At 36.7% G+C, this 21,489-nt stretch overlaps 1 protein-coding gene and 1 pseudogene across 1 annotated transcript in view; both read left to right on the top strand.

Moving 5' to 3' along the window:
* The first annotated feature begins 8,955 nt into the window (after positions 1 to 8,955).
* Positions 8,956 to 9,148, top strand: LOC124083876 (NADH dehydrogenase [ubiquinone] 1 alpha subcomplex subunit 12-like; annotated as a pseudogene).
* A 2,216-nt stretch (positions 9,149 to 11,364) lies between these two features.
* Positions 11,365 to 21,489, top strand: part of Rab3ip (RAB3A interacting protein) — a 61,352-nt gene continuing 51,227 nt past the window's right edge. The window contains exon 1 of the mRNA XM_046430702.2: positions 11,365 to 11,500. The gene's annotated coding sequence lies outside the window, so the exon portion shown is untranslated. The remainder of the gene's footprint in view (positions 11,501 to 21,489) is intronic.

The raw sequence follows: 21,489 nt of genomic DNA on the forward strand, positions 1-21,489 counted from the left end.
ATAACTGAAGCTTAATTTAGGTGAGCAAACTGCAAATTTCAGCAATTATCTTAAGGTATGATAGTTTAGTACTGGGCTATGTTTTGTGAATTTTAGTGGTAAAACAATCGCACAAATTATAAACTGTACTTCCTGAATTCAGTAACTGTCTAAAATGGAGAAAGACCCAGAACTTTCATTTTTTTAGAATATGCACTTTGGGCTGTTTGTATCTTCAAAATGCTGTTCCTTTATTTATTAATCAGTTGTATAAAACCATCTATTCCAATTCTGATCAGTATGAGTTCAGTTTGCTTATACAGTCTGATAAAGGATAGATGTACAATTTCTATGGGATATTGTTTTAGTCAGCTTTTTTTTTTTTTTTTTTTGCTGCTAAAAGACTAAAGACTCAACCAGAACAATTGTAGAGGAGGAAAAGTTTTTTTAGGGGCTCATGGTTTCAGAGCTCTCCGTCCACAGATAACATGCTCCATTCCTCAGGGCTGAAGGTAAGGCAAGACATGATGGTGGAAGAGTGCAACATAGGGAAGCAGCTCTCACGATCAGAATGCAGAGAGACTCCACTAGCCACATACAAAATATATATCCCAAGCCATGCCCTCAATGAACCACTTCGCCAGTTACACCCCACCCGTCTCCAGTTACCACTCGGTTAATTCTATCACGGATTAATTAATTGATTAGGTTAAGGCTATAAACCAATCATTTCTCCTCCAAGCCTTACATTGTCTCACACATGGGCTTTTGAGGGATACTATATCTAAAATAACAGATATGTTTTCTAAAATGTTGAAAAGTATTCATTGAGCCCCATCTCTACTTTTGAGATCCCTGAAAAACCCAGAGAGTCATAGATTAGGAACTGGTTCCATAGGCAGGAATTCTCAGATGATACTCGTATTGTGAGATTATACCCTGTTTAATCATAGGAGCTGTTTGATACCTACATCTTAACAAACTGGCCTAAAAATGACAATTTGATAATTAGTATTCAATTTCTAAATCGCTAGCAAAAAACAGGAGAGAGTGATAGAGGAGAGGCTGGATGTTTATTTCTGTGGTTCCTCCATTTGCTGAATCACCACAGGCTGGCTGCATCCTGCCTGAAGGTGACAACTCCTTTCAGGCAGCCCTCTCCGTACAGTTTTTTATTCTCTGGTTCAAGTAACTGTTCCTTTCGTTAACTACTTTTTTTTTTAAACTAGGACTTTAAAGTTTATATTTGGTTGTTTCCAATATTCTTCTATCAAGAACAATGCTGCAATGAATAACTTTGTACATATCAACCCCCGACCCTTGGTTAGGGCTCTAGGGTCATTGGGAGATCAAATGAAATAAGTTGGGAAGACAGGATATGAATTTTCATGAAATAGAACAATGAAACTAAACTTGTAAAGTTATTAATAATAACAAAATATGGAGTATGAACATAGGGATGAGTGAGGAATCGTTGAGAACATGGTCATTTGAGCAAAGTTAAAAAAAACTGAGACTATGTTGTTGGAAGGACACCTACAATATTTATTGAAATCAATAAAAATTAAGTTACAGAGAGAGATTATCAGACTAGAACTAATTATCGCTTAGAAATGAGAAGGCCTGACCCAGGCATCAATAGATAGAACATTTTTTAATGACTTAAACTGATAAAATCAGATTCAAAGCTAGAGAAGTTTAGGAAGAGGAGAAAATCTGAAGGTAAGTAAGCACTGGGTATATGGTCCCAAGTATACAAGAACTGTGGGAGAAAAATTGTCATAATTTATACTGTCTAGAGGTGAGACAGTATCCTCAGGGCAGAGCCACTCCACTGGAGTGAAGAGGTGAATGAAAGGTTCAGAGAAGAGGATATAGGGTATTTGGCTGATGATATATGGATTATAGGGGAAGGGGTACAAAGGAAGGATTTCATTAGTTAATGACAGAATGTTCACTAGGAATCCTTTTGCCATAGTTTCTCCACTTACTTTTTGCTGCCTAAAGTTCATCTAAAGTTTTCCTAAGGGCTAATGGGAACAACGCCACCTGGGTTTTTTGCATATTTAAAACTCTGTAGTCTTTATACTTGGAAGACAATTTATCTAGATATAAAAGCTTTGTGTCTTACTTCTTCTACTTGAGTATCTCTTGTGTATGTTGCTCTGTTTTAGTTAGCTTTTTCATTCAAAAGACTCAACAAGAACAACTGAAAGGAGGAAAAGTTTATTTTCTCAGGGTTTCCAAGCATCAGTCCATGGTCAGTTGACTCCATAGCTCTGGGCCCAAGGTGAGGCAGAACGTCATGGTGGAAGGGCAAGGAAGAGGAAAGGAGTTCAGAACATGGCAACCAGGAAGCAGAGAAGAGAGCTGTGCTTACCAGAGAGAAAATACAAACCCTAAAGGCATATATTACCAGTGACCTACCTCCTTCAACCACACCCTACCTGCCTGCAGTTACTGCCCAGTTAATCCATATCAGTGGATTAATCCACCAATTAGATTAGGCTAAAGCCCTGATAATATAATAATTTATCTCTGAAAAATTCTTGCATTGTTTCACACATGAGCTCTTGGAGGATACTTTTTTGAATAAGAAAGGCCCCAGTGGTAGGAAAATGGAAGAGTGAGGCAGATCCAAATGGAGGTTACAGAAAAGTTCAGATTCAGGGGCTAATAAATAGCACTGGTAATTTTCCAGGACCTGATGAGCATAATTTTGGACCAACAGTGTTGGACCAAGAGCTATATAAATCCGTAGACTAGTGCACTCAATGGCAACTCCTATTGGGTTCTCCCTCTTCTCACTTGATTAACTCCTACTCCTTTTATTCTTGCCTTCCGTTACTGTCCACGGATTTTATTCTTCAAATTTGTGAGACAATAACTCAAAAATAAACTGGCAGTGAGTTGCTGGGGTCTGTTGTGACAATAGAAGGCACAGCCCACTATTAAGAGCTGCAACACACCACTTGATAGTAGTGAATAGTTTGGCTTTGCTGGCTGTACCCCTCAGAGCTGATGCTGACAGACATCCCCTGCCTTGATTAGCTGCTAACATTAAAACAGGTTTTCTTGGCACCACAGGCCTGCAGCTTACACAGACCCACTCCCCAGCAGAAGCAGAGAATCAAGTTTCACCTCAAACTCCAATTTCAATATTTAAGCCATTATATGCTCCAGTCTCTTTTAGGAATGAATATTGCTGTGCAGAAATCTGAGACCAGCTTGATATTTCTACTTTATAACTGATTTGATTATTTTCAATCTCTCTAAAGGATTATTATTTTCTGTTTGTAGTCAGTAGCTATACTAAGGAAAATGTTCCTCACATGTGATATCTCCTTTCAATTAAGATATGTACTTTTTTTTGAGGAAAGTTTCATTTAATTATATCTTTAAATATTTATTTGTTCCATTATTTTGGATCTTTTCCTTGGGGATACTGCTTATAAATTTAAAAAACTCTTTGGCTTATTTTCTATATATATTATTTTGTTTCTAATCCTTCCTGACTCCATTTTTCATTTTATTTTGCTTGTTTTCCTCATCTGTTTTCTATATTTCTTATGTATTCTTTTCTTTTGCAATTCCCTTCTAGTTTTGTTTTCAGTGATTTTTTTTCTACAACTGCTTTTCTGAATTCTTTCATCTTACATTTAATCACCTCCTGTTATCTTACTATATCTTCTTTTCATTCCTACATTTCTGATTTATGGTTTTATTTTTTCAGAGAGGTGATTGCCTCATTTTTTTCCTAATTCAGGGAAATATATTTTTTAAAAATTTTACTGGTATTCTTTCTGTTGTTTTGTTTCTTTTTCCAAAAATTTTGTTATAGTTTATATACTGGTTATATGCTACTTCCTTTCTTGTTCCTTTCTCACCATCTTCTTGGACAAGCAAATAGCAAGAGTTTCCACTATGGGTGAGAGTATGGATAAGAAAGAATAATTTGTAGTTAAGTATAGACTCACTCCTCTACTGCCACAAAAATAGATTGCTTCATGTAAACATGTCTTACTACGTGATTCTTTGTACAACCTCACTTGTACTGTTTTTCTGAATCAACTTGGTACAGGTAAATTTTCTTGCCAACATGACTTACCAGTTTCCTATCTCCTTTTTAAAAAAAAAAAAAAAAGAAGAAGAAGAATGTGCTGGTATGGTGGAACATACCTGTAATCCCAGCAACTAAGAGGCTGAGGCAGGAAAACTGCAAGTTCAAGGCCAGACTCAGCAACCTGGTGACACCCTAAGCAACTTAGAGAGACCCTGTCTAAAAATAAGGAATAAAAAGGGCTGAGGATATGGCTTAGGTGATGAAGTGCACCTGGGTTCAATCTCTAGTTTAAAAAAATGATAATGTTTCAGTAACTCAAAATCTGTTCATTACCTTCATGGGCAATATTTCTTTAAAAAATTTAAAAAAATATTTTTTAGTTGTTGATGTACCTTTTTTATTTATTTACATGTGGTGTTGAGGAACGAACCCAGTGCCTCACACATGCTAGACAAGTGCTCTGCCACTGAGCCACAACCCCAGCCCCAATGCGCAATATTTCTTTAGGTACTATCTAGCTCTGCTGAGAGCTGTTTTTCCTCCCACTGCTTTCCACACAATTCCTGCTCAGTTTGTTTTTGTCAACTTTTACATATGTTTGGGAATCTAGGCAGTATATTTGTGTACTAGTTAGCAAAAGAACAACAACAAAAAATGGGTTTGTGGATTTTGGGACACAGGGTTTTTTTTTTTACTTTTTAAGTTCCTTTTTTTTTTGGTACCTGGGATTGAATCTAGAAGTGCTTAACCACTGAGCCATACCCCCAGTCTTTAAAAAAAAGAAAAAAATATATATATGTTGTAGTTGGACATAATACCTTTATTTTATTTATTTATTTTTATGTGGTGCTGAGGATCGAACCCAGCACCTTGCATGTGCTAAGCGAGCACTCTACTGCTGAGCCACAACCCCAGACCTTTTTAAAAAATGTTTTATTTTACTTAGAGACAGGGTCTCACTGAGTTTCTTACGGCCTCACTAAGTTGCTGAGGCTGGCTTTGAACTCGTGATCCTCCTACTTCAGCCTTCTGAGCTGCTAGGATTACACGCTTGCACCACTGTACCCAGAATCCTTAGTTCTTGAATTGTAAGGATAGAAAGAGAAAATATTAATATACCCAGTTATGTTCAAATCAGAAGTCCTTCTTTAGAATAGTGATATCTACATTCTAGGGGTAGTTAGAAATCTATAACATGTGGCATGAATTCTCTCCTAATGACATTCAAAATTATGGATTTTTAGAATAATATAAGGAGTCCTTCAAAATTGTTTAGTCAACTCTGTTTATATAAATGCAATAATATAACCTACCTAAACTAGGGATGACTCATATCTTTTGGCTGGGTCTTATTTGAAGCCTCATAATTATAACATGCTGGAAATTTTAGAACCCCAAGAAACAGAACAATATAAACAATTAAGTTTATATTATTCATTTACTCCTTATAAAACACCATATATTTCTGAGGACCAATATTCAGATATTTCTTATATAGGATCTAGTTCTTTCCTAAGGTCAGATTCTAGAATTATCTGAATCATCTGGGCCCCTGTGCTGGAATTGCTTGCACTGAATTGGGGCAGATGCTTATTTTTTGCAGCCAAAAGGGTCTGCTTGTCTGGCAAGAATTATTTCACACAGGGATGATGGCAGAGTATTTTTGATCTGGAAAAATATTTACTTAAAACAGAAACTTGTTGATTAATTTTGATTATAGTTAGGTATTTGACTAAATAATTTTTGGGATGTCAGACACTATATACTTGAATTTCTACTCCAAATTTTTGTTACTGATGATATGGTTACTATCAGCCTGGATTGCAACAGTTTCATGACAGAAAGCCATGCAGTGTGAAATTTAGGACAATTTTGTGATTCATATGCCATTTCTCAAATTCTAATTAAGTTTGTCTTTTTGATAGTCTATTTCCCTTTCAGGTGTGTGAAATTTAATTCCTTTTGCAACCAAGTTGCACAGACAGGAGAGATACTTGGTAATTTAAACACATCTTGAGGTTTACTCACCAAAAGCAGCTGTAGGAACTTAACATATGATTCATGTTCATCATGTCTTCTGAAATTTGGACTTCATTTCTACCAAAATAGCACAGCAACTCCTCAAAAGTCTATGTAATTTTAATTCATATGCCTGGCTTAAATCTGAGATTTAAGTTTGTCTGTGAAACAAAAGCCCTTCCTTTTCCCTGTGGTTTCAGTAGGTAGTTCAGTATTTTCAAAGGTTTTGTCAGAATAAGAAGAAAGCCCAATCTCTTGGGCCCCTGCTTATTAGTACCTTGGGCCTCTGAGAGCCCTTTATTTCCCCAAGTCTTTGACCTTAAAACATCTCATTAACAAGTTTCCATAATCTACCTTCTGACTGCATTAAAATAAACCCAAACTGCATACACTGCTTTGTCTATGTCCAGATGGTTGATGGTTAAGAGCAAGGCATGAAGAATGTTGACAACCATGATAATTTCTATTCTTACATCAGGAAAAGCTTTCTTACAAAGCTTAAATCACAAACACACCCAATGAAAGAAGCAAGATCAGTCCACTGTTTTTTTTTTTGAATTAGTATTGAAAAATTTCCCCCTTCTTTCACTGCTGGTTCAGTAAAGGATCCAGTCAAATCTGTATTAAGCAAAAAAAGGGGGGGGGGTTATTTTAAGGACATAATGATTTCTCACTGAACATGTGGGAAGGAATGAAGGAAGATTAGGAATAGGTTGAGGCCTGGGACTGAAACACTTTGGAGAAGCTGGGATGTGCTCTCATTGTGTTTCATCTCTTCTCTTCCTCCTACTGCAGATTATTTATATATCTGGCACAGAGAAACAATAAATAAACATTTGCTTAATGGATGGCAATTTGAGTGTGTGTGATAAACCAGATCTGAAGTCAATTCCCAAAACATTTTCTTGTATATTTGGAGTTTGTTAAAGTGATTTTTTAAAAGAGAAACTCTTTATAGTCTAACCTCTCAACCCTTTCTGTCAGCCTCTAAATTTTCCCCACTCCGTTTATTTTAACATCAGAAAAGGGGCCTAAAATGTCCAGCTGTCTCTAATTGATCTAATGAAGGACAATGCAGAGACAATGCTTTTTTCTTTTTCTTTTTGTACTAGTGATTAGAGCTAGGGCCTTGACCATGCTACATATGTGCTTTACCACTGGGGTGTATTCCCAGCCCCTAGTTCTGCTTTTGTACAGGAGTTGCAAAAGCAATTTTTTTTAAAAAATGGGAATACAAGCACTAGACTACATGTAACTATTGGGCTAGACAAGGAAATTATTGTTGTTCACACACTTTCCTCCATAACCAGTTTTTTTTCATTTTTACATTGTTATTATTTATTGTCTGGATTTCTACTTTTACATAGTTTTTGCCTTTAGGGTCATTTATGTTCTTACCAACTCACTGATATGTTTGATAAGGTGTTTTATACATTTTATTCAGTACTTTGAATTGCTATTGGTGGGAGATTCTGCCAGAGTCTCTATTGTGCCATACTGCTGTTCATGGAAGTTAAATCTGCTTTTTTAAGAGTTTGAACTGAGTTTGTAAGATATAAACCTGTGTTCTAAAGACCAGGACCTTAACTCTAAGTTCCCCACCTGTAAATGACTACTTCTCACCTGTGTCCAATTGTTATTTTGGTAAAGGATTCTATGCAAAGTCAATTTGAAACTACAAAGTACCATGCAAAATATAAAAAATTTTTAATTTTGAAACAAACAACTAGGGTAACAATGTTAGGATAATTTGTTTAATTTAAAATTTCTCTGTACTTCATTATTTTCTGGCCTATGTATGAATGGGAAAATCTTAAGATAAAAAATTAATCAATATTATTTTATATATTGTATTTTACTACAATTGTATATTTTTTAATGAAAGGGAAAGAAGTCAAATGAGCATATTACAAAATCTATTTTTTTAAAGTTACATTTGTCCCTTAATATGGGTAAGCCACCTAACTTAGGATACTCACAATACTTAATATACTTTACAGGTTAAGATTCTGAGTGTCTAACATTATGTAATGTATTTTGGTCTCTGTGTTACAATGGTGAGGCATTGTTATTAACAGCAACTACCCATATTACTCTTCTCATTCTCAAACTGCACTAGCAATTTAAATATCTAAAGGGAAACACCTCTAAGGACATTTCAAAAGGCTTATAGATGGTAGGTGATTTGCAAATAGACCAATGTATGGCTCAGGCATATGGCTATTGCTTACTGTTTCTTGTAGATGCATTGTTTTAGATTGCTGTGACCAACAGACCTGGCAAGAACAATTTGAGGAGGAAAAGTTTATTTTGGGGCTCATGGATTCAGAGGTCTTAGTCCACAGAAGCCAATTGGGGGCCCAGGTGAGGCAGAACATTATGGTGGAAGTGTGTGGTAGAAAAACAGCTCAAGACATGGCACCAGGAGGGAGAGGGAGAGGGGAGAAGGGAGAAGGGAGAGGGGAAAGAAAGACACCACTTTACCAAGGACAAAATATATCCCCAATTATCCACATCCTCCAGCCACACCCTACCTACCCTACCTGCCTTCAGTTATCACCCAGTTAATCCCTAGCTGGATCAGAAGATTTATGTACTGATTAGGTTAAGGCTTTTATAACCCAATCATTGCACATCTAAACTTTCTTGCATTGTCTCTCACATGAGCTTTTGGGGGACATCTAATATCTAAACCATAACATGCATGATGTCTTAGGTCTTATGTAGAACCAAGATAGTGAACTCTGCATATATGTCATTCATTCACTCTGCACTTATTGGCCATCACTACTTCAGTCAGGCCTTGGGCCTGTCTTCAAGAAGCTCACAGTCTTGTTAGGAAAACCGAGAAATAAAACTACTATCAAAATTCTATATGGAAAGTGCAGGGTGAGATGGAGTTGCTGCGGGTCCTGAAGTGTGGGCTGCAGCAGGTTAGTGGCCATGATGGTCTCTGTGGCTATTTATGAATTTTCTTCAGAGCAAATGATGTGAGAATTGGTACATTAGTGGGGGAAGACAAGTATGGAAACAAATACTACAAGGACAACAAGCAATTTTTTTGGCATCATTGGCTTCACTGTATGACTGATGATCCTCCAACAACAAAACCACCTACTGTTCATAAATTCATTTGGAAACCAGAAGTTCAACATGAGTGGCACTCCAGAACAGTATGTACCTTATTCCACCACCAGAAAGAAGATTTCAGGAATGAGTCCCACCTTGAACACCTTACAGGTAAAGACAGTGAAAAGCGGTTTCAACATGTAACATATGGAACTTTTCATGGACTTGTACTTTTTCTGCTTACCATTAACTTGAATAAATTGTTTAATCAAGTTAAAAAAAAGAGATCAGGTGTTATAGACTCACAGGTAGGAGCAATGAGCCCATATTGGGATTGGTGGGACAGGGCTGAGTGGCAAGCAACGGTAAAAGGTTCACAATGGAATTGATGTCTGGAAGGATAAGCAGGAATTATCTAAGTAAAGAGAAGGCCAGTGACCAGAACATAATTTTATGAAAAGAAAAAGTGCAAAGACAGTGACATAATGAGGATATTGCAAGACTGGGGAACCCAAGAAGTTTGTTGTATGTTGAGTTTATTCATTCCACTTGTTATTAACATACTTGTCTTCTGAGTCTTTGGATGGGAGGGGGTGCTATTTGTAATGATTTTTTGCCCCCACACCAAGCAGAAGGCACAAAAATGGAGTGCAATAAATATGTGCTGAATGAATGGCCAACCATATAATATAAGGAAGAAGAGTTAACAGTCCATGAATGAGGAAGGTCATACTAGCAGGCAGTGAATGAAACGAGAGATTTAAGAATTATTTGGACATTAGAATGCATAGGACTTGGTAATATTACTAGGCAACTCGAATACTGCCTTGGAAAGAAATAAGCTAGGCCATGTTGCTTGCTACTCCAGAAAATTTTGGAGTTAATTTGGTAAGAAAATACATTTTATTCAAAGCCAGCTTTGAAGGAAGATAGACAAAACCTAATTGTTTCAAAAGTTCTGTCTTGGAAATCCCTGAAAATTAGCAGAGACTTTAAAGGAGAAGAGGCAGGGAAGTGTAAAAGGCAGGAAATGTATAGATGTAGGTTTAGTTAGCCTGTGTTGGCACCAAGGACAATTTGTACTCCCATCATCTTTGATGCCTTTCAGGGTGGGGATTATTAGCCTCTCCAGCCTCACTTTCAGCATGAGAAAGCCATTCCCAGTTTCAGATGAGGGCCCCCAAATTCAGTTTTTCAGTAATATACTGCAGATGGAGTAAAAATATACTTGACTGGAGTATAAAATGACTTCCTAGGTCTTTATTGGATTGTAGGTAGATGATAATAGTAACGTCATTAATAATAATAGCTAATATGCAGCACTTTGTGTAGTACACTGAATGTTTTACATGAATATATTTCATATCATTTAAACTCAGCAATCCAGGGATGTAGGTATTTTTATTATACTCATTTATTAGTGAGAAAATTGAGGCTATTAAGAGATTAATTTGCCCAACATCACAGGGGGATAGTGATGGTAGTAGATTCAAAGCGAGAAATTCTGATTCTAACAGCCATATACATAACCTCCTTTTCTTACTTCAAAATGTGACCAATACACGGAATGATGGTCCTGTTCAATATGGATCAATGGATTGTATGTATTTCTTTATACATAGAGACCAGATGGTGACGGTCTCTCTTTTGTCACACTTTTAAAAGCTTGGTTCTTGTCTGTATTTTCACTTTTCCCACTTGGAGTTCTTAAAGTAGGGTGGAAGTTTAATAAAACAGTTCACACAAGAGAGAGAAGGCTGGCACAGAAACGACGTTCTCGAATACTCTGGAAGCGGCTGGAACGAGGGGATGTGGGTTCTGGGTTCTGTCAGGATTCCCTCCCCCCACGCCCGTTATCAGGTGTGTATGGGAGCCAAGTCTCAGGTTGATTCCAGCAGTACTCAACTCACAGTGAAGGTGCTTCTTCCGACTCCTAACGAGCCCAACACGCTGGAAGTTACCCAGAGGTCGCCTCTTTCTTCGGGAAACATCCCGCAGGGTATCTGGCGGTCTTTCCCAGGGAAACCGCCTGCGGAGGCACCTGGGCCAGTGCCGGGGAACCTGCGACGAGCCCGCCTGGCGCCAGGGGGCGCGGAAGCGCGTCGCCCCCGAGGCCCCACGCCCCGCCCCTCCCCGCCCCAGCCCCGCCTTCCTTCCCGGGGGACCGGCCGCTCCCGGCTCCCGGTCCCGCTCCCGGCGCAGGCGCAGTCCCGCGCTCCCTCGGCGGCACCCAACGCAGAGCGCCCGCCGCCGCGGGGTGTAGCGGCGTTGGCCCGCCTTCCCTCTCGGCTTCTTGTTGCCTCTCGGCGCGCTCCCTGCAGCTCTGCGAACGCCCCTGAGCACAGGCAGCGGCCGCCGTGGGTTCGTCAGGTGAGTGCGGCCGCGGGAGGGAGAGGCCCGGGGCGTGGAGCACCGCCCCCCTCGGCGCCCGCGCACCTCCTCCCGCGAGCCGGCCGGGAGGGGCGACCGCTGCAGGTGCAGGTGCCGGCGCGGCGGAGGGCGCGGGTACACGGCCCTGCTGCCCTGGCCGGGCGAGCGCCTCCTCGCCTGGGCACGAGGGCCGTAGGACCTTCCCACCCCAGCAGCGGGATTGGGGGCTTGGTCGGCCGGCCTCCCCCTGAGCAGCGGCTGGACGTCGGGGTGCGGCTCTCCCCTGCTCCTAGACTCGGGCGCATTACTCATTAACTGCGTGGTCCCGAGCGCCAGAGGCTGAGAGCCCGGAACCTAGTTACCTGTCGGCGGGCGGGAGCAGCCCTTCTTGCTGTCGCGGAGCGGGTGAAAAGACAGTTCCCGAACTAGTCGGAAGCGGGTCGCATTACGGGACGCCGCGCGGCAGCTGGTGTGGAATGAACCAGTGGTTGTGCAGCGAGGGTTCTACCATGCCCCCGTCTTAGTAAAAGACTTGCGAGGCACGGTGTCGAGGCGTAGAGGTCACCCTCGGGAGGTTTCGATGAAACCCGGTGGAGTCCCGCCTTAGCAGGGAGCTCAGCTCAGCCTCACTTTTCTGGGGAATTGAGACGAGCTGCCCAGATGTAGTTGTAAGGACACTGCCCTCCTAGTTTTGACAGCTCGCCCCCACTGCCCGCGGAAAAGCCAGTTTAGTGGGAGGAGAGGTGATGTTGCTAGATGGACTTTGCAGCAAGTGAAGAGTTTCCAGTTGTTACGGGGATTAAAACAGTATCTGTAATGGCAAAAGGATAAGGTCTTGAAAACCAAGAGGCGCTGAGTTAATATCGATTCCCGAAAGACAATTTAATATCACGGAAATGTTGCCTGTTCCCGGGCTACCTGTTAAACACTCCACTGTTTTCCCCAACCTCCTTCCTTTCAGTGTGTGGAAAGAGCCATGCAATCTTTTGCTGTGAAATGATTGCATAATTGGAGGAGAGACCGATAAGAGGATTTAAACAAAACTGTACCATTGTAAATCTGTTGAAAGACCTAGTTTCTGCTAGTTATCCTTGTTTTATTCATGCAGTTTCTTTTTAAAATGGTGAATGACGAATCAAGGAGAAAAGATGCAGAATAGGTTTGTAGATAATCAGAGTAAATATTTGATACTGTTAAATATTTCACCAGTTTTATGGGGCCTTGTTCTATTAACATTTGTTATTTATTTACTAATACTGTGCATTTTTATAGGACTTTTCATGTTTGGACAGAAATTGTATTCCGAATCTGGTTTATGTGATCTAATTCTAAAACCTTTGTAGAATTTATAGAAATAAAGTCAACAGTTACATAATTTTACTACAATAGTGTATTTCTTACTATTAGAGGAAGTTTTTACATTTTTTCTAGTACAATAATGTTATGTATTAGTGAATACATACTCTTGTGAACCAAAGTGTTTGATGTAACTCTTCCTTTTGTGTTTCATTAACCACCTGCTCTGTGATGTATTGAATACATCTAACCTTCCATCAAGATGGTTATTTGATGTTCACTTGCTTCATGGAGTTTCTAATTAGTGAGGTTTCTAATTAGATCCAATTGCACCCTTTGAATTAGTGTAGTTACACACATACTTCCTTTAATATACCTTACTGCTGATTTTCTCTAAATCTGTTACCTCCAACACACACATAGATGCTCTACAAATAATTTTGTAATTGAAAAGATTTTAGAAATAGTTCATTTCTCATTTTTAATATGGTAGAACAAAAATTTGTGGGTTATGTTAGCTTTGCATGTATTATAGTGGTTAGTATACATTTTCTCCCTTTGTCAGTGTCTCTCTTTGAAAAAATTAGTGAGGTTGGCCTAATGAAAAATTATTTAACCATCACTAAGCATATAATGTTTAGTAAATCATTCAATCTCTATGAGGTTATTTTCTCCATTTGTAATAGTGCCAGGTTGAAACATATGAAATTGCCAGTGTTTGGCAGTTTTAATGTTTACTGTCTAATAGGAACTTCATAATGGTGGTGTGAGGATTTATTGGGATATTCCTTGTGAAATGTGGGAAAGAAGGAACAGACATTAGCTTGGCAGAATGCTGAGCATGTGTTTGATATTTATTTCTCAGGACATTCCTGGGATATAGGTGGTTTATTAAATTTTGGGAATTAGGAAATTAAAGTGTAGAGTGTTGAAATAACTTGCCTATAGTTATTTAGTTGTCATTGATCATATCACTGGCTGATGGCAAAACCAAGATGAAAAATTATGTGCTCAAAGTGGAACTTTTAGTTCCTTATGTTACTGGTCTGCACCTGTGGAAAAAGAGCTTTGTATCTATAAGGAGGCAATGAATGAAAGGTGTTGTTATTTTTATTTCTATTTTTAAAATACCCAAGGATTCTGATGATAGTGGCACCACTGCTGCTACACTGTTGACTCAAGTCTAGTGTTTCTCATGTGCTAAGTCCTGGTATACTCACTATACTAACCTGTTTACTCTCACAGTGAGTTAGGAGATAGGTAATATTTTATGTCACTTTTATAATTGAGAAACAGACACTGAGAGGGTATATAAACTGTGCCTAAGATTATGTGGATAATTATATCATAGACCTAGATTAGAATTCAGCTGGTTGTCTCCAGTACCATTACTGTTATTCGCTATACTCCATCACTTCTTTGGGTTTAGTTGTAAGACTGAAAAATTGTTTGCTTTTAATCATTCTCCCATATCATGTGTTGTAATACTGAAGAACTGTTTTTAATATAGCTTTTATGAGATGCTTATTAGTGTAATATGTAATTCTCATGTCACCAGAGGTTTTTTAATCAAATATTCATTGAACATCTATTCCGCAAGTCAGTGGGGGTTGAAGGAAAATATTCATAGAGAGTCTGGAAAGTAGGTGGAATATAATCATTCCCATATCTTTTATAGGCTTCTCAAAATTTGGATGCATATATATTTATGTCATATATACATATGGATAGATAGTTATAGAGAGCTATAGGTTTGTTTTAATGAGTGCCAAATAAGAAAGCAAGACTAGTTGGGAAAGAAGGCAGGATAAATAGTAGGTAGAGACATTTGTGTGTTGAGGTAACGAGGGAAAGTTTTAAGGATGTTCTGAAGGTGTATTAATTTTCAAACTAAACTTTTGTCCAGTATAATTCTGGTTAAAATGCAGTTCAACAAAGGACAATAATTCATTTACTGTACACTTGATATCCTAAAAATGAAATGTCTTGAGTTTTTGAAAAATTCTTTCTAGCTAGTTTCTCCCTTTTTTTTTTTTTGGTACCATCTTTAGCTATACAGGTAGTACTTTTTAATTTTTCCCTTTATGCTTCCATAATTTTGAGTACATGCTTATATTTTGGTATTTATTAGTTTTGGTATTTGTGCTGTATTTGTAACTGCTTCTAGCACACTAGAATGGTGTTTGACAGGTGATCTCTATAGTCTGCCAGTGCTTGGAGGGCAGGGTTTAAGTTATCTCCATCTATTTTGTAACTTTAGCATTGGGCTTGATACCCAAAGATCTGTGCTGTGTTTCTGATGATCACTGAAATATATCTAGATCATTCAGAGTGAGAATTGAGGGGACTAAAGAAAGGAAGAGGGAAATACTTAAAACAGGTTGCATTATCTTATTATCTCTATTTTTCCTTCTGATTTTTCTTTTAATTATAAAACTGAGCAAGATAGTTTCATAAGCTTAAATTGTATATAGTCTTAGTTAAAAAAAGTGAAAAAGTAGTCTTTATTTTAGAATATTGGCAATACAAAACTAAATAGCTATAGACATAAACCAAGATTACTTACAAGAGGAAAAAAAAAGAATTGTTGAAATAATTCAAGTTTATGAGAGATTTGTTACTTGTAGTTAACACAGGATTGTAAATCTAATCATAGTGGAAGTTGATGAAATTCTGCTAGTGGATGTGAACATATACACACAGAAACTGACAATCTAGTAAACATTCTATTCAGGAAGATCAAAGTGCCCTAGATACATGAAGGAGCATGCAAATGATAGCTTAGAACCAGTTAAGTAAATGAATTATTTTTTGATCTGTCCAGATAAAAGTAATAGTATCATTTTGGGGGCACCTTGTTGACATATGGGGATAAAGTGTAAAAGGACAACCAGAATAGGTTTGAAAAACAATGAGTAAATGTGTATTGATTCACTGTTGGGAGGAGTATCATATTTCCTATGTTTACCTCAGAAAGACTAGTTTTCCCCCTTTGGTTTTATCACAAATAATAATCTGTAAGATAATATACTTAATGATTTATAAGATAATATACTATCAGTATATTTTTGCTATTTTCCCATCACTTAATTCTTAAATTTTTATAAATATTTCATTTATATTCTATTTTACAGTCTGTAAGACATTTTTATATTTATAACTAAGCCTTTTGATTTTCTTAAATATATACAGGAGAGACATTATCACCACCACTGTAGGTGTTAAAACTAAGGGTTAGAGACATTAAGTGACTTGCCCAAGTTCATACATCTAGTTTATGATTGAATCTGAATTAGAGGGAAAGTTTAATGAAGCTAGTCTGAGATAATGCTTAGTTTCTTCAAACTTTAAAAATGCAGTTTCTCCAGTCTTGATGCTATCTTAGGTTCTTATCATTTTATCTCTTACCTTTTTCAACAAAGGTAGCCTGGAATAGCTGTCTCCACTCTTTACTGCTTCCCTCTCTAAAAGACTCTTGTATATTTATCAAATCAGTGCATATTGAATGTGTATTGACAAATATTCTTTTATGTACAGAATAAGGCTTCCATTATTAGGAAGAAATTTAGAGGACTTGGGTTGTAGCTTGATGTAGAGTGCCTGCCTGCCATGCGTGAAACCCTGGGTTCAATCTCAGTACTGAAAAAGTTTTTTTTTTTTTTTTTTTTTTTTTTAAGGGAATAATTTTTTATATTTATTTTCCAAAGATTTGTAATTAAATAGTATAAACAATATGCTGTTAGTAGCCAGAAAGTTCAGAGCATTTTCTGAAAACCCTGAATATAAGCCTCTGCAATAACTAATATCACTAAACATGTCAAGAATACATTCAAGTGGTCTGTTTTAATAAAAATAGAAAGATGCCTTTTTCATTAAAATAGAAAAATGCCTTTTTTTCATTAAAAATATTGATACATAATACATATTTATTGGGTACAGTGTGGTATTTCAATACATAAATACAGTGTGTAATGATCAGAAATGGCACATCCATTTCCTCAAACATTTATCATTTGTGTTGGGAATGTCCAGATTCTACGAGTTATTTAGAAATATACTTAATTGTTGTTGATTGCTTGTTGATTGTAGTTACCTTACTGTGCTATAGAACATTAAAAGTTATTCTTTTTTTTTTTTTTTTTGGTACCAGGGATTGAACCTATTGGCACTTAACCACTGAGCCACATTCCCAGCCCTTTTTATTTTTTATTTAGAGGCAGGGTCTCAGTAAGTTACTGAGGCTGATCTCGAACTCGAGATCTTCCTGCGTCAGCTTACCGAATTGCTGGTATTACAGGCAGGTTGCACCACTGTGCCTGACTTTATTCCTTTTTTAAAGTTGTATCCCTATACCCATAAATTGTCCTTTCTCATCCTTGTTAACCTTACCCTGACCCTTTCTGGACTCTGGTAATCATTTGTCTACTTCTACTTTTCTGAGATCAACTTTTTAATCTTCCACATCTAAGTGTGAACATATCACATCTTTTTGTACCTGACTTTCTTATGATGACCTTCAGTTCTTGCCATGTGATTTATAATGATCTCCAGTTCCAGCCATGTTACCATAAGTAACAGGATTTTATTCTCTTTTATGGCTGAATAATATTCCATTCACACTTTTTTAAAAAAAAATACATAGAGATAAGATTATTTGGTAAAATTGAGCTTCTATGTATTTTGATTTATGTGTTTTTCTAAGTCCAATAAGGACCTGAATAAATATTTCAAATCTCAACATAGAGTCAAAATAGGACATAATGATAGCAAAAACAATAACTTAGAGGAAAAGAACAGAAAGGACACAGTGAAATAGCAGATATCTAGTTCAAGAACAGTACATTAGAGATTTCAGGTTTTTTTTTTCCTCAAAGAAAAATGTTCAGAGATTAAATAGTACTTCCCTTTGGATTTTTACTTTTTATGGTTGATACGAATGAGACCTACTTAAAGATTCTTTGTCTTCATCTAACCTTTATCTGTCACTGCTCCCACCCCGCAAGTTTGTCCTAGTTTATCTTAGATGTAGTGCAGTCAGATGTTGAAGTCAGTCACACCAGGCTTGAATCCTGCCTTTTATTTATTGGCTGTTTGATCTTGACTAAATTAATCTCTATGAGCCTCCATAAAACAGGGATAAGAACCATTTCAAAGGAATGCTGTGAGAATTAACTAGGTGTGTGTGTGTGTGTGTGTGTACAGATAGAAATGAAACTTTTGTTCTGAACCTTTCTATAGATTTATATTCCTCCCCCACCATTCCCAGGGTATTACTTACTGTGGCATTAGATCAAACCTTCTTAATTTCTTGTGTAACCTGTTGCATTAACAATTCTCTCTAGTTTTTACTCTGTAGCTAAAGCCCTTTTTGCCTTGGGAGTCATTTTTTCTGATTATATTACAATATACCTATACTTTCTAACATAAGGATGTGATCATCTCTTCGTGATAAATTCCAGGCAACATTTTCTATATTAAATCAGGGTTTTAATGGTCTGTCACTTAGCTGCCTCTCCAGCCTGACTTTTTCCTGGGAGTCTCATGTACATTTTACTTCTCCTTAAAACATTCCTTTCCTTCCTTCTTTCCCCATACCCTCAGGGTAATCATTCAGTGGTTCACAATAGGTTATGTGCTATCTCTTTAGTTCATTATTAGAATTTAGGGCTGGATTTTATTTATTTTTTATTATTTTTATTCTACTTAGTTGTACATGACAGCAGAATGCATTTTGTCAAACACAAATGTACAACATTTCAATTCTCTGGTCGTACACAATGTAAAGACGCACCATTTGTGCAATCATGCATATACTTAGAGTAATGATGTCCATCTCGTTCCACCATCTTTCCTACCCCCACAGCCATCTCCACCCCTTTGTCAGTCTAAAGTTCCTTCATTCTTCCAATACCCACACCCCTCAATCAGCATTCATTAGTCAGAGAAAACATTAGTTTTTTGGGATTGTCTTACTTTGCTTAGAATAATATTCTCCAACTCCATCCATTTACCTGCCAATGTAGGACTGAATTTTAATCTTAGTGTTGGAGTTGCTCTCAGGAGTTGAACCTGTTGATCATCCTTCCATTCTAACAAGAATATTTGATAATATATATGCCATAAAATAAATGTATTTGATAAATATAGATAGTGTTTTTAAACAAGTGAACTAATTAATGAAATTTTTAATGCTTTAATTCATTAGACACTTTTGAAGTAGCAATCTAATTTTTAATGCCAGGAGGTGTTTCTTCCATAATTCATATTAAATTTAGGATGTTATTTGGTAATTAAAATGTATCTGGACTTTCCTCCTAGTCCCCTACCTCCTACATCCCCCAACAGTCTGTGAATAAATTGAAAGATGAAAATAATACTTATGTAATCTTTAAACTTTTCTTTTAATCTACCTTTGAATATTTTTTATTTTTGTGACAGTAAAAGTAAAGCATTCTACATATGTAGTATAATATATAGATGTTTGCTTTGTTAAGGAGGAATATTTCAGAATAATAAACTTTTAATTTTTAATATTGTATTTAAACAACCAAACAACCATTCCTTTTTTTCTCCTTATTGATGATGTTTGTACCGATATATTGTGATAAAAATATTTGGCAAATAGCCATTAAATAATGCTTTACAGATCTTTATAAAAATTCTATTTTTTATTATAAAAACTATTTTAATTGATAGGTGTCAGATATAATGCTAAGCCCCTTATGTGTATTGTCAAACTTAATTCTCATTTCAACTTTATGAGTAGGTATAGTTATTCTATCCAGCTTTCAGATGAGAAGTTGAAAATTAGATTCTGGGGTTATGTTATTTGTAACTGGTCAAGCTAGGATTTGAGCCGGATTCCAGAGTATAAGCTTTTTTGGTGAGGTAGCAAATACCATTGGGAAGTCAAACCCTGGCCTTCCTTTTAATAGAGGGGTACACTCACCACTTCATCCCAACAGAATCATTGGGTCCAATTCCATCACTATATATATATATATATATGTTTAGAGAAGGTAAATGACTGCCCAAGTTCCTAGGAATAATTTAGAGCATGGTGAAAACCAGAACCTTAGCTTTCTTCTTTAGTTACTGGTGTTTCTAATTCATTTGTGATTCTATATAACCTCTTGTGTTGGAAATGATTTACTTTCGATAGTGTAGTACTTTGAATAATTTTAGTAAGTACAGAATTCAGATTGTTTAATTTTCAGATATATTAAATTGGCTTGGGAAAAAATAAAAATCACAGCTTTGATTTTTTTCCCCTAGACATAAATTCTGTGTTTCCCACTTATCAAAGGTAAATTAAATAAGAGGAATGTGCTTTTTGTGGGAAAATAAATTTAATTTATCCATTTAGACTACTTATAATATTAGGAGTAGATAATTTAAAAGTTTTAACTAGATTAGTGTTAGATAATATGCTGAGATAGATATATTAAGACTTTTCTACGCATTTACTTAATATATGTTAAAATATATGTAAAATTCATATCACTACTTCTTGACACATAGTGAACCTTCAGCAAAGATTGTTATTTTTGCCATGAGAATACTGATTTCTGGGAGAAAAAAATAACATGAAATACATATTAGAAAACAGTGGCATTGTTTTGATCAGTTTTTTCCTTATGAGTGGAAATCAGCTTTGTTACAGTAATAAGGCAAGACAAGTTGTGTTGGTGATTAATCTGTAAGAATTTAATGTGGTCATCTTTTTCACCTATTGGTTGTCCAATAGACTTATCCTTGCCAAGTTTAATTTATGAATTGGGATAATCTCCAATTGAAATTAATTCTTTTTGAATCACTCATTGCTTACTGCAAAGAGTACTATTACTTAAAAATAGTAGCTTATTTTACTCATAAAGACAAAGTGAAATCGATCTTAACATGTCCATAGATTTCAGAGAGCTAAAGACTTTCAGATCAGTGAGATTGGCAGCTCATTGCCAGCTAAATTACATTTTCTAGGAATTTCACAGACTTGAATGAGAGGCTAACTTTAATTTGAAAAGAATCTTTCCACAAGTGACTGGAATATAAACAATGTTGAAATGTATCCCCTAGAATAGAGGCATTGTAGGTAGAAGCTCAGCTAAGAGGTGCTGTCCAAATGCTAAAAGCATTCTCTCTTCATTTATCCTTTGAGCTAGAAAACCAAGATGCAGATTTCCTGATGAGAACTTAGACACAGGTTGCCCCAGTAATTTGACAGAAGCAGGATTCAAACCTACCTCTCTTGGAGTCTTATCTCTTGTATTCATAGTCTGTGCTTCATCTTATGGAATATTCATTATTTCCATAAATGTGTTGCTTTTATACTTAGGCATACTTGGAAAATGCTTCCAAGGGCTTTGTCTTTTTCAATATTTCCTATTTTTTGTTGAGGACTTTTCTTTGATTTTCTTTTTTTCTGGGAGTTCTTTGCCTATGATTTATTTGTCTCTCCTGTGTGATTTCTTCGTACCTTTTGCATCTTCTGAGGCACTTATCACATTATTATTGCTTCTACTTGTCAGTCTTTCTTGCTGTATTGAAGCTATTTGAGGAGGATTGATTAAAGAAAAAATTTTCCCCTCCAGAGCCTGGTATGTAGTAGGTCTTCAGTAAATACTTGTTAAAAGGAATGGCTGAAATATTGTATTTATGTATAGGAAAAATAGGATTGGTGTTTCAGGGATGAT

Source organism: Marmota monax, unplaced genomic scaffold (genome assembly GCF_021218885.2).
Source record: "Marmota monax isolate L192 unplaced genomic scaffold, Marmota_monax_Labrador192_F-V1.1 WCK01_AAM20220418_F8-fsc00056, whole genome shotgun sequence".
NCBI classification, from domain to species: domain Eukaryota; kingdom Metazoa; phylum Chordata; class Mammalia; order Rodentia; family Sciuridae; genus Marmota; species Marmota monax.